Below are 19,947 nucleotides of genomic sequence, written 5' to 3'. Positions count from 1 at the left end.
GGTGTTGCAGACAATTGGCCTTCGCGTTCGCGAAGGAGGTCCCACGATTGTGAAGGGTTGAGCTTGTCAGTCATCGTGTTCGCGAGGTTGATGTCGCGTCCGCGAAGGGTTGAATGTTGAGGCATCGCGTTCGCGAGGGGTGATCGCGTTCACGTAAGAGGAACTTCTGGTCAACCTAAGTTTGTGCTTCGTGAACGCAAAAGGTTGACCGCGTTCGCGTAGAAGGATTTGAATGCCTGGGCAGAATGTTTAAAAGACCATTTTCGCGATTTTGGGTCTAAGTTCCTACATTTTTGGGCGATTTTGAAGCTTTTTGAAGTGAATTGAAGAGGGAATCAAGGGGGAATGCTTGGAGGTAAGATTTATGAACTTAATACTCAATCCTAATGTGTTTTCTACCTAATTAATCATGAAACTTAAGCATAATATTGAAGAACTAGGACTTTTAATTGGAGATCTAAAATTACGGATTTGAGGGATCATTTGTGGTTGGATTTTGGTGATTTTGATATGAATAAACTCGGGGAGTGATAAGGAGTCTATTGATGTAATTTTTATCGGAATCCAAGATGTGGGCCCGGGGCTCGGGTTTGGCCAATATCAGAATTTGTGTTGTAATTTGATTTCTTTCGAGTGGGCCTTGTTCCCTTAGAATATTTTGATGGTTTTGCATTGATTTTGGTTAGATTTGGAGCATCCTGAGGCAATTCGAGAGGCAAGGGCATCGCAGGCTAGAGTTCGGATCGGATAGAGATGAGTAATGATTGTAAATGTTGTCCTGAGGGTATAAAACCCCGAATTTCACATCGTTGTGCTATATTGAGGTGACACACACGCTAGATGATGAGCGTGGGGTCATGCACCGTTGGGGATTGTGATTTAGTCCATCCCCAATGACTGTTTTACCGCGTATTTGTTTGAAAATTGTTTGCTATCATCATGTTTTGGGCCGCATGCCATATTTGGGCCTCGTGCCAACTATTTGGACCCTTAGGGGATTTTTACTGCTATTTTCTCACTGTTCTGATTTTTATATCTGTACTCAGTCATGCTATATTATACTATTTTCATAACTCAGCCATGTTTACTCTATTTTTAACACTTTAAATGATATTTTGGGCTGAGCATCATATTTTACTGTGCCCGAGTGGCTTTTAGAGATTTCTGACTAAGTAGGGCCGAGGGCCTGTGTTGTGAGGTTATTATGGGTTCGGGCTACGCGCCGCAGCGGTATTGAACTGATTCATGATTATGAGGTCGATGGCCTGAGTTATACGCTACAAGGTGGCTTGAGATGAGGCTGAGAGCCTATTGATTATGCCACGAGATGGCTTGATATTGCGCTTGGGCCTTAAGGGGTCCTTCCCGGAGTCTGTACACCCCTAGTGAGCGCGAGTACCCATTGTGATATGAGATATAGCTCGAGGGGCTGGTGTTGTTCCATGTTATTTCCCGAGGGGCTGATTCTGTTGACAATTGTGCCCGAGGGGCGGATTTTATGTGTTTATCCTTTTCTAGCTGCTTTTCATTTACTTGTATTAACTGTTGAAAAGGTGATTTAAAGAAACTTATTCTGAACCAAGGTATTTTTATAAGATTTCACTATTTTATTGCATCTTATTGGTTTTACACTGCCTCTTTATAGCATGTTGTTGTGTTGTTACGTGATTTCTTATCGCTCAGTCTTCATTTATTGTTTCACTGAGTTGGAGTACTCACTTTACTCCATGCACCCTGTATGCAAATTCAGGAGCTTCAGGTCCCGCCAGTGAGGGTTGATTGCTCAGCAAGCTATTCGGAGTCCACTAGGTAGCTGCTCGGCGTTTGGAGCCCAGTGTTTCTCCCTCCTATTTTATTTTCCTTGTCCTAGTTATGTAATATATTGTATAAACTCTTTCATACTCTTAGACTATGTTAGATTCTCATGACTAGTGACACCCCGATGTCGGGCTGTGTTTGGTTTTTTCGCAGTTGATATATTTCACTCTATTATGGGATTTATCATTATTAATGACTTAATTACGAATTGTTATTTGTTAATTTTATCGGGGCTTTGTGTCGGCTGGCCTTATCTTCACGTGAGGCGCCATCACGACCGGGTCTGGGTTTAGGGTCATGACAAGAGGATAATCAAAGAAAAGTAACCGGCTCAAATGGTTTACAATAGGGTTAATGATGTTTGGGTAGCGAGAATGAAAGCCTTCGTCACCCCAACCGGAGAATATTAATATATGGAGAATCAAACATAGTACCTTTTGACTGCATTTGCATTGAAAGTTATTACAGGGATATTTTCTTCGATGTTTCCCAAGTACAACACTCTCTTTGGTAGTACTCTTGTTACCATGTATGGATCTTTCCAATCTGGAGCCAATTTTCCTTTAGCTGTTCCAACTCTTTTTTTATTTCCTTAAACTTATCTTCAATGCAATCTAATTCTTGATTCATTATTTCGAGGTCTGACAACGTTTTAGGATCTGAGCATGAAGTCCTCAAGTATGTCATATTAATGAAATCTGCATTTAATAGAACTAAAAAGAGAATAAGAAAAGTGATAATAAGAAAAGAGACATTCCTGGGCAATGAAATATTAATTTCATTTTATTTTATTTTTTTGATTTTTTTTTTGAATTTTGATTTGATTTCTTTTTGAATTTTAAAGATAGAAGGGTTTGCATCAGAAAGTAAAACAATAAAGTAAAACATCTGGATCACACCCTAAGATAATCCGAATGCAGAATGGATAACAAGACTGACTACTGAGACTCCCGTCTGATGGGGAACTTTCAAGCTTGGCGACAGTTTTTTGGCTTTTCTTCTGTCTTGGCGATAACTGCGATGGCCTTCAGTGCTGGATCAAATTCCTCATTCTTACAAATCATTCCGACTATTGGCCCGGGGTTCTGAACAGGCAACGGATTATTTATCTTATCAGGAACCTTTTCGTCCCGAAGAATGAATCTTTCAGCTTTGATCAAGTCTTCAATTGACCTTTTGAGGGTCCAACAGTCCTCTGTACTGTGTCACATTGCTCCAGATTGGTATTCACATATAGCGTAATCTTGGTGCGAGGGGTACTCGGGGTTTGACCGGTTCGGGGCCACTGGCTGCAATAGATCTAGCCTGATTAGTTTTTGGAACAAGCTTGAATACGATTCACCAATAGGGGTGAACTGATTCTTTCTGAAAGGCTTTCTTGGGCGAGGATTGTACTGGAGGACATTTGATTGGGGATTATATGAAGCTCGGTAAGGATGGACATTTCTAGGAAGTTGAGCTCGGTTTTGTGTATAATATTGTGCCGCGTGTAATGTTGCGCGTTCATCACCGCATAGGGAGGTGGTGCCACGACGTAAACAGCATCTTGAAAGGGATAATAGTATGGTGAGACCGAGGCCATAGGAACCCTGCCTTTAGATCTTGTGAAATTAGGATGGAAAGACAAATTACCAACAAAACCAACCACCTGAACAGAACTTGGCTAATTTGCATACCCAACAACCTTGTTAGTTTTGAGACGCTTAACAGATAGAAAATCGCATGTTGGGATGCAATGCACCTAAACAGTTAAACGCTTCTACCATGTGTTTGATCGGTTGCACGTTTCATCCCGGCCTTAACTAACCCCTTTTCACTCTGTAACCCTTTTTCTTTCATTTCTACCTCGCTTTAATCACTTTTTATTTTATCATTTTATCTCTGTCGCTCTTTATTTGGCATTCTCTTTTTCTCTTTTTGTTTTTGTCACTCTTTTATTTTATATTATTTTTTCGCTCTCTTTTTTTGGTCACTCTTTTATTTCTTTTTCACTCAAATTTTCTCATTTTCAGTTTATTTTTCACTCAATTTAATTTATGGATATGATTGAATCCGATGGGGATTGCCTACGTATCATGACGCGCATGAATTAGATCATTACGTAGTTCAGGAAAATTAGGAATGGAGTAAATAAACCAACTTTTTTTTTAGTTTTTTATAACACTCAAACCAAGAAAGCAAGGGGAAAAGAACATATATATATATATATATATATATATATATATATATATATATATATATATATATATATATATATTTCTTTTTTATTTTGGAATTTTCAAAAGAAAGGCTTTTAAAGAGGAAAGAAAATATTTCTTAGATTTTTGTTATGATTTTTTATTGAAATTTTGAAAGAAAGACTTCTAAAGAAGAAAGAATTTTTTTTTTGATTTTTTCAGAAAAAGACTTCTAAAAAAAAGTAGAAATTTTTTAATTTTTGAGTTTTCTTTATAATTTCCGAAAGACAACTTGTGAATAAAAAAAAACTTTTGGACTTAAAGTCTTCATTTTTTATGACATTTGCGAAAGAAGACTCCTAAAGAATAAGAAGAATATTTTTTAGATTTTTGTTTCTGATTTTTTTTGGATTTTTTGGGAAAAATACTTCAAAATAAAGGAAACACGTATTTTGGATTTTGATTTATTATTTTTATTATTTTTTTTTCGTATGAAAGACTTCGGAAAGAAGGAAAATATTTTTTGGATTAATGTTTTTTTGTTTTGAATTTTCTAAGGAAAGACTTCTAAAGAAGGAACTAAAGCAAAATATTTTTAGATTTTTTAAAAAATTGGGGCCGTAACCGATGAGATTTTCCTACGTATCTCACATCCGATGAGAATCCGACCCGCATAGTTCGGTCAGTATTGACACAACAGGAAAAATATGACTTTTGGAAATATTGGCTCATTTTGAAATGACTTTTCTCTTTTTCTTTTCTTTTTGTCAAAATTTCGAAAGAGTTTCGGAATTATTCAAATACCTACCTCTCACTTCTTCTTTTTTTATTTTTTTTTATTTTCTTTCCCTATTCTAAAATTTAGTCAACATGCAAGCCAAAATAAAACGATTCGCAAGTAGCACGTAAGATGCATCAGGATGGTCTTTTAATTTGGGTACACCTGTCCTAGATAGACCCAACCCCTGTGTTGAGTCCCCTAAGTAAAATGCATATGATGCAAACAAACGTTCCTACTAGGGATCCACGTGAGGCTATGTTTTCTAAGTTTAAATCATGGGGTATATTGTTCTAGATCTGGCTTACCCGAGAGGACAACTCGAGCTGGGAGGGGAGAGGGGGCAGCGTACCGGAAATATAGAAGTTTCACTAGCTTTGCAACTTGTCCGAATCTTGTTCTAAAATTAGGATATGACTCTAACAGAAAAGAAGCCACACGAAGTGCACGCTTCTCAGAAGATTCAAAAGACTTAGAGAGAATATAGTTCAAGCAATATCAAAGCAGTAAAAAGCGACATTTAGCACATTAGGCTCAAACAAAAATCAGATAATAAACAAATTCCAACTATAACAATTATTCTAAGCTCGAATTTTGAACCCTGAACCGAAGATTCTGAGTTGTTTTCCCCAGTAGAGTCGCCAAAGCTGTCACACCTCTTTTTACCCAAGGGGGATAGGGAGTTTTTCCAATCAAAGTAACATTATTCGAAATGGAATTATTTATTTGATTTCAGAGTCGCCACTTGGAATAATTTATGATGTCTCAAGTCACCGATTTTATTTTAAATCTCAAATTGAGGAAATTTGACTCTGTTTTAAAGTCTGCAAACACAGAAGACATGGTAAGGAATTCTATTAACCCCGGAGAAGGTGTGAAGCATTCCCGAGTTCCGTTGTTTTAGCACGGTCGCTCAACTATTAATAATGTTACGACCCTAAAACTGACGAGGTCGTGATGTTGCCTATCGTGAAACTAGGCCAGCCGACACAACTCCCGAATTAACCATTAATCAATAAGAATCATTTTTAAGCCTTTAATTAATCAAATGTCTCATAATGTAAGTCTAAATGAATAGTACGAAAATAATATACAAGCCCGACATCGTGGTGTCACAAGTCACGAGCATCTACCTTAGTCTGAATACAACAAGAGTCTATGTACTAAATACAGTCTAAGGAATATAGGAGGGAGAAAAGCAGTGCTGCGAAAGTCGGGCAGCTACCTTGCTAACTCCGATAACTCTGCCACTGAGCAATCAACACCCGCTACCAGGTTCAGAAATACTTGAATCTGCACACAAAGTGCAGGGAGTAATGTGAGTACGCCAACTCAATAAGTAATAAAGGTAAATGAAAGTTGAGCAGTAAGAAAAAACACGTAAACCACGTCAAAATGCTACAATAAAAGCAGGACATTTCCAACACAATACATAAATCATTAACTTCAAAAATCATGCTCAATTTCGGTAAAAACCTTTTTAGAACAACTTTCAATAGTTTCAAACGAGTGATAGGACAGTGAGTAAAACTGATAGAAAACGTAAATAGTCCCTCGGGCAAAACATGTATCACATACCGCCCTGCGGGTCATCAACAGAACCAGCCCCGCGGGCTACCTCACAATCACTCGTAATCAACCCCTTGAGCACAACATGAATCAAGAACATCCCCTCGGGCAACAATATGAATCAAAAAACAGCCCCCCGGGCTACATCACATCACTCACACTAGGTACTCACGCTTACTGGGGGTGTACAGACTCCGGGAGGGGCCCCTTACGACCCAAGCGCAATAACAAGTCATCTCGTGGCATAATCAGTATATCACTCACTCAGGGTACTCGCGCTCACTGGGGGTGTACAGACTCCGGGAGGGGGCCCTTACGGCCCAAGCGCAATAACAAGTCATCTCGTGAAATAGTCAAATAGTCTCTCGGCCTCATATCAAACCACCTTGTAGCGTACAACTCAGGCCCTCGGCCTCCAAATCATGAATCAACACAATAACATTGCGGCGCGTAGTCCGATCCCATAATAATCTCACAACACATGCTCTCGGCCCTACTCAGTCAGAAATCTCTAAAAGCCACTCGGGCACAGTAAAATATGATGCTCAGCTCAAAATATCATTTAAGATGTCAAAACAGTATAAACATCGCTGAGTTATGAAAACAGTGGAATATAGCATGACTAAGTATAAGTATACAGTCAAAATAGTGAGGAAGAGTTGTAAAAATCCCCTAAGGGTCCAAAATAGTTGGCACGAGGCCCAAATATGGCATTCAGCCCAAAATATTATGATAGCAAATAGTTTTCAATCAAATGCGCAGTAAAACAGTCATTCGGGGTGGACTAAGTCACGATCCCCAACAGTTCACGACTCCACGCTCGTCATCTAACATGTGTGTCACCTCAAATAGCACAACGATGTGAAATCCAGAGTTTCATACCCTCAGGACAACATTTACAATTATTACTCACCTCTACGCAGTCCGAATTCTAGCCCGCGATGCCTTTGCCTCTCGACTCGGCCTCCGGATGCTCCAAATCTAACCAAAATCAGAATTATACCATCAAAATATGCTAAGGAAACAAAGCCCACTCGAAAATAACCAATTTATACCAAAAATCCCGAAATTGACCAAACCCAACCCCCGGGCCCATATCTCGAAATCCGATAAAAATCACATCAATAGAATCCTTACACTCTCACAAGTTCGTACATATCAAATACATCAAAATCCGACATCAAATGCCCATTCAAATCCCCAAAAGAATTCTCAAACTTTTCTTCTATTTTTCCCCAATTTTCACTCTAATTTCTCAAATTAAATGATGAAATTCAAGAATAATTCATGGAATTAAACCAAATATGAGTGAAGAATACGTACCCCAATTGCTCTACTAAACATCTCCTCAAATTTCACCTTCTCCCAAGTTCTCCAATGATTTTTGTAATATTGGACTTAAACCCTCGTTTTTAAAATATAAACTGACTTCCCAGGTTTAACCCTTCGCGAACGTGGTAGCTCCTTCGCGTTCGCGAAGATCAATTGCCTCAGACCTAGAAATCCTTCTACACGATTGCGATGATCCACTCGCGAACGCAAACCTTTACTAGCTCAACCACCGCGAACGCGACAGCCTCCTCGCGAACGCGATGAATACTCAGGTCAACCTTCGTGTTCGCGTATACACCATTGCGAACACAAAGAACAAAATTTACCATCTCAGAGAACACTCTTCGCGAACGCGAGGAACAAACCTTCTGCAACACAAAACCAGCAAAAATCTGCTAACACTCAAAACCAAGGATTGGTCTGTTGACCACCTGAAACTCACCCGAGGCCCTTGGGACCTCAACCAAATACGCCAACACATCCCATAACATCATTCAAACTTGTTCCAACCTTCGGAACGCTCAAAAAAATATCAAAATACCAAATCATCATCTAATTCGAGCCTAAGAATTCTAAAACTTCTAAATTTCGTTTTCGATCAAAAAGTCTATCAAACCTCGTCCGAATGACCTTAAATTTTGTACACACGTCACAAATGCCACAATGGACCTACTCCATCTTCTAGAATTCCATTCCGACCTCTATATCAAAATTTCACCTATCAGCCAGAAAACGCCAAAATTCCAATTTCGCCAATTCAAGCCTAAACCTTCCACGGACCTCCAAAATACATTCCGATCATGCTCCTAAGTCCCAAATCACTTAACGGGGCAATATAAGATCATATACAAACAAGTCAAAACCAGGTTAAACCTTTCAATTTTAAGCTTCAAACTGAAAACTGTTCTTCCAAATTCATTCTGATTATTCTGAAAACCAAAACCGATGATTTACATAAGTCATAATACACCACAGGGGGCTAGTCATGCCCAAGAACTGGTGAGCGAAGTGCAAAAGCTCAAAACGACCGGTCGGATCGTTACAAATAATTGGCCTAATTATCTGATTTTATTACAAGTTTTAAATCTATTGTGCATTTTCACTTTATTACCGCGTTTAATATTTATGGAGTTTTATTTGAACAAGTTCACGCACTTATTGTTTTTGAACACATTGTGAATTACGTCACATGAAATGAACCCGCGATTTACAACTTGTTTATTTTAATTATTGTTTGAAGTTATGGTCGGGTCACATGAAACGCACACCCGAATTGGGATTTACGTATCGTGATATGCTACGGGAACCATACCCATGGCCACGATAATTTATTAATCGCGCCTAAAGCAAGCTACGATATATATACACAGATTATTCATTTCCTAAATTTAAGATTAAATGTGAAGGTCTAAGAGTTATGAAATTATTTGTGGGGAATATAATTTACCCATAAACACCTACATCAATATAATTCTACTGCAAAGAATTAAAAAAAATAGGAATAAAATATCTCACCAATCACTATGATAACAACAAAATATCTCATGAATTCATTTGAAGGCAACAATATTAGAAAGAAGTAAACATAATTAGATGTTAGAGAAATGAGAAGAAAATTGAACATTTATTGACAATATTCCTTTGGGAGCATCTGGGCAAAAGCTCAAATGAAAGATAAATACAGTAAATTGAGACACTTTGACAATTACCCAAAATCAAATGGATCACAACCAAGGGCGGTATTACAGACCAAAGCTCACACCACCAATCTAAGACTGCGCCAAAAGTCAATTTTTCGAGTGACTAAACGGCTGTTTCAAAAGTTGTTTTTGGGTTGTATTGGACTGGTTTTATGGGCAAGAGGGGCTGGTTTAAAAGCTAGAATTGGCAGTGTTTTGGACCATTTTCGCAGCTATTTTGGGGTTTATTTTTTGGGATTGATTTTAAGGTGTTTTGGAGATGTAAATTGGTGGTTTTGAGGGCTGATTTCAGCAGGTTTTGGGGAGGATTCGGGGCTGAAATTTGTTGTATTTTTCAGTGATTTTAAAGGGGGGAAAATTGCTAGAATTTGGGGGTGTCTTGGAGCTGATTTTTGCAACTCTTTTCTGGTGGTTCAAGGGTTGTTTTACATGGTTTTGGAGCTGTTTTTGGGTGGTGTTTTGTGGCAGTAGTTATGATGATTTCAGAGCTGAAGTTTGAGGTGATCTATGGTGGTTCTTAGGAGGAGAAAAGCTGGGTTAATAGAGCTTTATGGATTTATTTTTCATGGAGTTTTCTGGCTTGGTTCTATGGAGTTTTCAATTGGAGAAACACAACAGAAAAATGGACGAAGAAGATGGTCAAAGGAGAAGTTAGAGTGGCGTTAATGGAGAGAAGAAGGTGGAAAACGGCTGACTTTTTCTTCAATGAGAGCATCCCCCAAAAAAATGATGTAGGGTTTCTTTTTGAGAAATTTTCATAAACCACTATTGTTTAGTGGTTATTAGCTAGTTATAGCTACCATTTACTATATTACTTCCTATAGCTATGTTTTCAGGTTTTTTTAGAGTGTATTCGATGTATTTAAGCTATTGTATTCATGAATACAATAGCATTTCTAGGCGTGAAACAGGGGATTACAGCTAAACAGATTTTTGTATTCGACTATATTCATAACGTAAAACAGGGGATTACAGCTAGTAGATTATTGTATTCGACTGTATTCACGATATGTATTTGTGAATACAATAACGTAAATAGCGCAATTCATGGTCTATTCAGTTGTTTTTAAACGGAAAGTGAATCGTTTAACATAATAGACTCCTAATATAACTCAACAAACTCAATTATAACACACAAAATTTGTATTTCCAGCTATAAAAAAGATTCTCAACCGAAAAACACCCCAAAAACATAGCAATCTTCAAAGAAAATATGCTGAATATTTTTTCCATCCGATAAATATAACAAAAACATAGCAATTTGAATACATATATATATCTGAATACATAAAGTATATTAATTAAAAAATATATGAATGCATTCATGGAATAGAATGAGATAGTGAATACAATGAAATACATGAAATATAGCGAGATACATTGAAATACAATAAAAAAGACAATGAATATAATGAAATACATGGAAATACAGCGAGATACATTGAAATATATTAACAGAAAATTCAAGTTGCTCAGCCCCAAACTCCGTCGTCTTTGTTCAAGAACAACCCTAATGTCGTCTCATCAAGAGGGCCGCGATTCTAACTCGAAACGCCACTGTTCCTGTTACTCTAATTCGGATGATTGCTCGGCAACCCAAAAGTCTAAACCAATAACTGCGCATGATTTGTATACGACAACGTCTCCGTAGATGAAAATACTAATTCCCTCGGAATAGGAACCTCAATTTTCACTTTCTTCTTATCTACCACATCGTCCTCGCCGCCAACAATTTTCCTCGGAACAGGAACCTGAATTTTCAGTTTGTTTCCACCGACAACCGGTGAAACGACGTTGTTATGATCGCCGACAATTTTCAACGGAGGAATGGAATCAGCCGGAGTTTTCATCATCATAAACTTCAAAACTTTGCAGTTCAAATCCATGGCAAAGAGATGAGATTTGAAAGTGTACAAACAAAAGTATCTTTGAGAGAAGCTCTGTAAAAGTAAGATGAAGGTGGAAGATGAGAAAGAGGGAGAATAGATGTGGGGTAGGGGATACGAGAAATTTGAGGGGATATGAGAAATTTGAGTGGAGAGAAAAAAATAATACAAAGCTTATTTTATGGCTTAAGGGTAGGAGGTGACCATAAATAGATATTTGGCTATAAAAAATTAAAAGGTAGCTATGAAATATAATTTTTTAAAAGGGTATTTATTTAGAATAAATAAGGTATCAACCTTTGCTATAGGAGGTAACTAATCCTTTCTTTTTTAGGGGGAAAATCTGATGGGTTTTTGGCTATTGGGCTCAGGTTTGACCCAATTTGGGCCATGACTTGGACATTTGAACAAAACAAGACTTTACGAGAACTAGTCCAAATTAAATGTTTTTTCTCTTTTTTGCGATTTTGATTTTCTTTTATTGATTAATAGATGAAAAAAAATAAAAATACTACTCCTAAACTTGAATAACAAGATAAAATATTAGTCACTCAAAATTTATTTATTAAACTAATATATTTTTTGATTTCTCGAAGATAAAGCTTATATTAAAAATGTGACTCTTTTTTTTTATTGTTTTCAATTTTCTTAAGTAAAATATATAAAAGGAGAAATAAGAGCTAAAATTTGTAGATTAAACTTAAAATATATTTACATACTAAAAAGTGATGAAAAACTTAAATATAGTCAAAAGCTTATAAATATGAGTAGTCATATTATCCACCGGTTAACTCATTTTCTGTCCCTGTTAATATGAGTAGATCAGATATTTTATTCGTTTTTAACATTAATGATTTTGACCTGCCCTTCACCTACCCAGGCCCGCCCTGTCTGCCACCCCTGTACCAGACTAGTAAACTTCCTTGCACCTTTGGCGTTGAATATGAGATACATAAACTTTTTGAGCTCACTCCAGTTTGGACACAAGTAGGAAAGTCTACACCAAACAAATGCTTTATGTTAAAGACTCTGTTATGAGAATTCAAGGAAACGACTTAAAAGTCCACAATAGTGTTAGCTTGACACGCCACTTTTGACCCCCTTCTTCTTATGAAGAAGAAAAACACGCAAAAAAATTGCTTAATTTGTTTCTCGTTTGTATCACATCTTGTTTACCTTCTAAACATAACGCATTCAGTGAAAATAAGAGCAATAATGTCATGACCCGCCACACCATCATGCTACGTATGTGTCACTTGGCATATATTTTTGTCATATGAAAGGGTTAGATAAGTTAAGGAAAAGTTCTTAGTGAAATATTCTAGAACTATAGAGAATTTCCTTAGAAAAGTTCTAGATATTTATGCACTTGTAGGAAGGTTCTAGAGAAATATAGAGGTTTCCTTAGGAAGACCCTAGAATCCTATAGAATTGTTAGGAAAATCCTTAGAAGATTCTAGCTATGTAGAATATTCTAGAGAATGACATATTTGTAAATACAAAAGGACTTGTAGAACATTGTTATTTACATACTAGCCCCTAGGTGATTAGTATAAATAGGGGGCATTCATTTGTAATTCATTAACCAAGCAAACAATTCAAGTTCTCTCTAATACAAAGCTTCTTTTAACAATTCTCTTGTGTTCTTTCTTCCATTCTCTTAGCGATCTTGAGTGTAGAAAGGCTGACTTGATATAGCAAGAACGTGAGCAAGTTGTGAAAGATCGTGAGTGAGTTGTCAAGTGTTGCACGTGTACTTAGTTAACAACTAAGGACGTGACAACGTAGTATCAGAGCAAAGGTTATGACTAAGGAATGTTAGAAAGAATACAAGAGATTGCTAGAATGAAGTTTTGTAGGGAACCATGGCTGGAATTACTAAGGGCTTAGTACTTGCATAAGGGATCAACACGAAGGATACGTAGGCAGCCTCTCTCTAGGGTTCAGTGTTACACCCCAAGTTTTCATACGTGAGAGTACGTCGTAAGTCATTGATGTAAGCTCGGAAATGAGATTATATTTGGAAGAAAATAAAGTAAGTTAATCATGTTACCTTGGAGGTTACAAATATTTAAGATCATGAATAACGAGTACCAAGAGGGTTGGAAATCTTAGAAACTAAACCAATTGAAGAAAATAAGTTTCGTCAAAAGTCGACAAGTTTGGAATGTTATAACATGTACTTTGGGGTGAGACTATGGTTCTTAACATGATAAGGAGGTTATTCTATGAGTTATTTTAGTCGTATGATAATCATTTTCTACATTTTGAAGGCAAGCAAGTTGTGGAACAAGAGTTGGCAAAGGTCATCACAAGTTACATTCATAAATTTACTGAAATTTAGGTCAAATGTATTTGAGAATTTCTCCAAATATACTTGGAATCATAGGGTGTTCTACCTACCAAATTGAAAATCTACGAGTCTAGTTTCTAACGCATTAAACCGTTCCTCAATACAACATCGGAGTAGAGAGATATTCGTGTATTCGCGAGACCGCACAAGCAGCTCCCAATGGGACCCACTTAGGCGGTGGTTGACCTACTTCAATTTATAAACGATTTGGACGCCTATTTTTACTCATTTTTCAACTAATATTCGTCTCCAAACTTCTCCTAACCCTCCTAAACATATACCACAAGGGTTTGAAGTGATACCAAAGTGATTACACCATATTTCAACATCAAAACTTAGTTCTAGTGAAGAACAACACCTCTTTGAGGTTGTGTTGTCATTGAGGATTGTTGTGGGCTGTATTTGGATGAAATTTAAAGTTGTTGTTGCTGTCTAAGGTGAGTATAACAGCCTACTAATTGTGCTTAAGCTTGCTTGTATGTTGGTTAAGTTGTTAGGATGATAAACTACAAGATAATACTTGGATTAGCTTAAGTCACTTCTATGGTGTTGTATTGCTATTAAGGGTTATTGTAAAATGAATATAACTTGGATTTTGACTTGAAGTTACTGTAGGAGGTATGTATATTGTGTTCTTTCTTGTGCCTAAGGTTATCTTGATATTAATTAAGTTAAATGGATGGGCTAGACATGAACTAGTGAATAAAGTTGCTAGTTGGGGATAGTTGAAGTTGTGGATTATTTTCGTTATTATAAATATATGGTATAAGGCTGGAATCATTGATTAATGACTTCATTATCAAGTTAATGATATTGTCATGTTGAAGTAAGAAGTCTATAAGGATTGATAAGGGGTATACGGATTCCAATCGGAGCTTGCCGCTCGTCGTAATGTAGTTGTGACTTGTTGTTGTTATATGGTGTCTTGATATTGATAATTATGTATTGATGGATTGCTCTGGTCATTGTTGTTTGTATATGGTATTGGAGGAGGCCCTTGTTACAAGGGAGATGCTGCCAAAATTTACGTAAACGAGCTACTAGCTTAAGTTATAGACTTAGCCTTTGCTCAGCACTGATTTTGAATCTCCTTATACTATGATAGATTGAGTTGACTTGTTTGAAGAGTTGCTTGGAAGTGATTAAGGACTCAACGGGTTTAAGGTATGTTAAGGCACTTAATTCTTTCTTTTGGCATGATCTAAAGTGACATGAACATAAACGGTACGCAAATTCATAACGGATCTACTCCTAGAAACTAAAGTTGTCCATGTTGTTCTTTCCTTATAAAGTTATTCTAAACAAATGTGTATGATATTTAAATCCCACTAAGGTTCATATTGATGGTAGGGATGTCCATAATGTTAATCGAAGGTGTAATGACCTTACATCACTCTGAAAGGGTTAGAACGTGATTCCATGAGTCTAGCATGCATCATATATATGTATCTATTTTACTCTACCGAGCCGCGCTATAGTCGGCCGGGTACGGCACCTATTGTGCAACCACTGATCAGTTGGGTTTACCGAGCTCCACGTGGCCGGGTACGATTCTACCGAACCTTATGATGGTCGGGTACGCTTTTACCGAGTCCTCTTTGAGGCCGGGTACGATATGATGATGATGATGCCCACAGAGGTGAATGTTTTAAAAAGTTTATGTATATATATATATATATATGTATTATGCATTTCATATCATATCCCCTAGAGGCACTCAGATGTTACAGGTTGTATCTCCTCTATCTCTCTCTTTACATTACTGTTCTTGTTTATGCTTTCCTGCCTAACATACTCGGTACTTTATTCGTACTGACGTCCTTTTTGCCTGGGGACGCTGCGTTTCATTCCTGCAGGTCTCGATTGATAGGTTGACAGTCCTCCTAGTAGGCTATCAACTCAGCGAAGGTGTTGGTGCACTCCACTTGCTCCGGAGTTGCCTATTTGGTCAGTATACTTTGGATATGTATTGATTGGTATGGCGGGGCCCTGTCCCGACCTTTATGATTTTATGTACTCTTAAAGGCTTGTAGACAGATGTCAGGTGTATGGATAATCATATGGCCTTGTCGGCCTATGTTTCGAGTTTACTAATGGTCATGTCGGCCTTATAGGCCCATATGTCACATATATTAGTTTGTATATCATGTTGGGTCTTCATATGTTGAGTATTCCCTTATGTTTTATTCTTGTTATCTCATGACGGGTTTTCTGGCTCATTTACTCATGATAATATGTTAATAAAGAGATGTTACGTTGGTACTCGGTTGAGTAAGGCATCGGGTGCCCGTCGCGACCCTTCAGTTTGGGTTGTGACAGAAGTGGTATCAGAGCAGTTCTATCCTAGGGAGTCTACAAGCCGTGTCTAGTAGAGTCTTTTTTATGGGTGTGTTGTGCACCACACTTATAAGCAGGAGGCTACATGGCATTTAGGTCTGTCACTCTTTCTTCTTACTCTAGATCATGCAGTAGAGCTCAGTTGTAAGAATTCAAACTCCTAAATTCGACTTTAGTCATAATACAACGATACCTACATCCACAAAGACAGTTGGTAAGAGACTGCATGTGGATGTGGAAGAGTTGAGTCAGAGGAACTCGATTTCACATCATGCTTATGATGAGTAAATATGAGGTCTTCAACAGATCATGTGTGTACTAAGATGTGTATTCTTCTTAATAAGGAGCCTTAAGGCACGGATATCTATTCACGAATATGGTGAAAATCTATGAGGAATTCAGAAGCTAGATACAAGTTTTAACAAGTAAAAGAAGTAAGGTCAAGAGGGGTACGAGGCACCCAGATAATGAAAATAATCAATATTTTCAAATCAGGCAAAGAAATATAAGCATTTTGGTACCTTCATCAATGACAGAGGTAAGTACAATTGGCCACACCCATCTCAGTTATGTTCTATGGGAGCTAACAGATATTATTTAAGAGAAAGATGGGATATCAGGATCCAGTTGGAGTTAGAGTAACCCAAAAATTGTGGATAGGTTGTTATCATTAACTAACGTTTCTGAAAGATGGTGCAAATGTGGTAATAGATCTCTTTCTAAGACACCCAAGATGGTGAACTCTAGAGTAGTACAATCAGATACGAATACTGGAATATTTAGAAATTTCAGAAGATAGGCGGTGGGATCCTAGATGGGACAAATATTTACCTTAGTATGACTCTAGCCCCGAGTAAAAAAAAGAATGTTAGGCATTCCCAAGAGCCAGTGAGATGAAGCTAGGGGAGCTTATAGGGAAAGAACTTTTTGTTGAAGTTGTCAGAATAAAGTGATAGACAAAAAGAATATTATCCGGAGAATAAGAAGAAAATAAATGAAGCATCATGAGTAAGATGTGATATATAGGTGATAACAGTAAATCAAAATATGACACGATGACAGAGTCTATAGTCAAGTGAAGGAAAATACAAGAGGTGACAAGCCTTAAGGCAATAAAAGAGTATAAGCCATAAAGTCATATTCTTATTTCGAGAAATGAGATGGTGACTTCAACGTGATTACCAGGAGGAAAGGTTAGACCCCAGAGTAATAAAAATCAGTATGGGCTGGTGAACAAGATAAAACCGAACATGAATTAGGGACCGGAGGATTTGATAATGGTCGACATCGTGAGAATTTCAAAGATCGTGCTCCAACAATAATAGAATAGACAACAGACAAATAACCTTTAAAGGCCATTTAGGAAGTTGTTTACCTAAAGCAAGCACTCTGAGCAGAGTTAATCTTAAGGGACTAAGTGTGCCAATTACAGTAGGTATCACCTTCGTGCGTAAGAAATTTAGTTTTCCCTGGTACAGAAGGTTACCATAAGGTGATTAAGGTTCATTGATAATGTGAAAAGACGCCAAAGATGAAGAGGTAAAACAACTATAGGTAGATCGTCGTAGTACTAAATCTTAGTACTCCCCTGAAGGGGGGAATATGGTGTGATATGATATTAAGTCGGAGTTAAGCGGTTCAGTTAACTATGGAATGGTAAAGGAAGAATGTGGTAAAAAGGAGAAAGGGATGATGTTGCATTTATTCAGTTCCTGCAGATATGTTGCGACTCCAGAACATTATACAAGCACGACACCGGGGAGAGGCAGTAAAAGTTTCCGGCCAGGATGTTATTGATAAATAAGTGTGAATGGACACTTGATACATCAGGAGCTAGTGGTGAGAGATAAGTTAAGACAAAGGATATATCCCAAGAGGGATTATGCAGAATATATATATATATGAGAATGGACCAACGAGTAATTAGTAGTTGATTCAGGAAGAGCCCAGTTATAGCTAGATAAGAGGTCACAGATAAATCAATATATCATGCAAGATAAATGTAGTGAATCGCAGCATAGTGAATTCAGTCTCGCAGATACGAGATCACAATCATTTGAAAAAAAATTCAGATCGGAGTTGAGGCAGTTAAAGGTACCATTTTTAAGGTTTACAAAAATAAGAGAGAGTGCCACTAAGGAGACAATAAAAATTTGAGCTTAGAAGTAACCCTACGAGCACAAAGTCATAAATTTATGTAACTAAGGATTATTATAGGCGAGTAAGAATAACAAAAATTACCTTCGGGTGTACGATATATCAAGCTCGCAACTTTACAAGAGCCATAAGGTTTCCCTAAGTACTACAATGAAAGACTAGCTGAGGAAATAAGGAAGAAGGTTTCCACCTAAGCATAGTGAGCTAAAGAGTAAATGATCCTGTAACAACAGTCTCACTACAATATTGTATACACTCCATAAGAAAGTGGCACATATCATGGCAAATGAATGGTAAAAAAAAAGCCATCAAAGGTGATGTTTGAGATCATATGAGGTACAGGAAATTATAGTATTCGTGGGCAAAAAGACAAGCCAAGTATTCATGCAACGAGTGATAAAACGACCAGCAAAAGTAATTGCTTACATTTAAGGACAACTGAGAAGGCACGAAAGGAAATTTATGGTGCTAGCAAGTTAAAGGAAGGTTGCGAGTAGTATAAATAGATCGGTGTAGGTCCTAAGGTAAAGTATTGTAGAGCAACAAGGTTTTAGGTAGATAGGAGTAAGGATATGAAAAGGTGAGTGAGAAGGTGACGAGAATATGTATGTCCTCGGGATTAAACCCATCAAGACAAGGGAGCTGATGATTTCCATATGTAATAAAAGCTCGGTACACCCTGAATGAACACAGAGGAGTCTAAGACTAAATGCATTTAGAAGAGATGGAATGTTGCCCTGGTAGTAGAATAAGGGTCTAATTCTGATAGATAAGAGGATGATGCTTAGGCCTTTGATTGAGTAACGATTTAACGAGAAAGGGATTTCATTAATTGCACGGAATTAAAATACCCCCATAAGATGAATCGTGTTGGGATGCAATGAAATACGGTTATTGAAGTATAGTATTATCCCTAGGTGGATCAGGAAAATCACTTCATATGTTCCCCGATAAGATGTGAGCCCTAGTGACAGTGTATTACGTAAGAGGTTGCAAGTTATCAGTGATAGATTATAGATCAACATTAAGGTGAATAAACAATAGATGGGTACAAGTTCCAAAGTTCGAGATGAGATTTGTTTGTTATTCTTAGATGAATAATAATGAGGAAACACTAAATGACTTAGATTTATACATATAGGATAAGCAACGAGAGAGTAACCTGGAGTTGAGTAGCAAACCTCGGTAATAATAAACCGAAGTAAGTTTTATGGTATAGTATAACCTACCTAGATGTAGTAAATCCATAAGGATAGATATACAAGGCTATGAAACAAGAGATAGAAATAGTCTTAAGTTCGATAAAGTACCAAGCGAAAGACATCAGTACACCTATAGATGCCTAGAGGGACAGCTTGCCATAATTCTGTATATGTTCATAAAGTGAGGCTTAGAGATTGGCTAAAAGATGGAGGAAAAAGAGAATACGAGTCGCTAGGCGCTAATACAAGGACACAGTCGTACATACTGCATGACATAAAGTAGCAAATGTTACGATGTTGGAAGAATTCCGACCACATGTCATGGCGTGACAAAGAGGCCTAAAAGGGGGAATGCCCAAGCATTTGGATTTATTCACAAAACAGTTGCTTAGATGGAAAGATGAGCATTAAAGTATTCGTAAGAGCCATAGTTTATGAAACTGATAAGCGCATCAGTCAACATTCGAGGACGAATGTTCCAAAGGGGGGAATGATGTTACACCCCAAGTTTTCATACGTGAGAGTACGTCATAAGTCATTGATGTAAGCTCGGAAATGAGATTATATTTGGAAGAAAATAAAGTAAGTTAATCATGTTACCTTGGAGGTTACAAATATTTAAGATCATGAATAACGAG

This window comes from Nicotiana tabacum, chromosome 7, assembly GCF_000715075.1.
Source record: "Nicotiana tabacum cultivar K326 chromosome 7, ASM71507v2, whole genome shotgun sequence".
Lineage (NCBI taxonomy): Eukaryota > Viridiplantae > Streptophyta > Magnoliopsida > Solanales > Solanaceae > Nicotiana > Nicotiana tabacum.
This window is presented reverse-complemented; position numbering follows the sequence as displayed.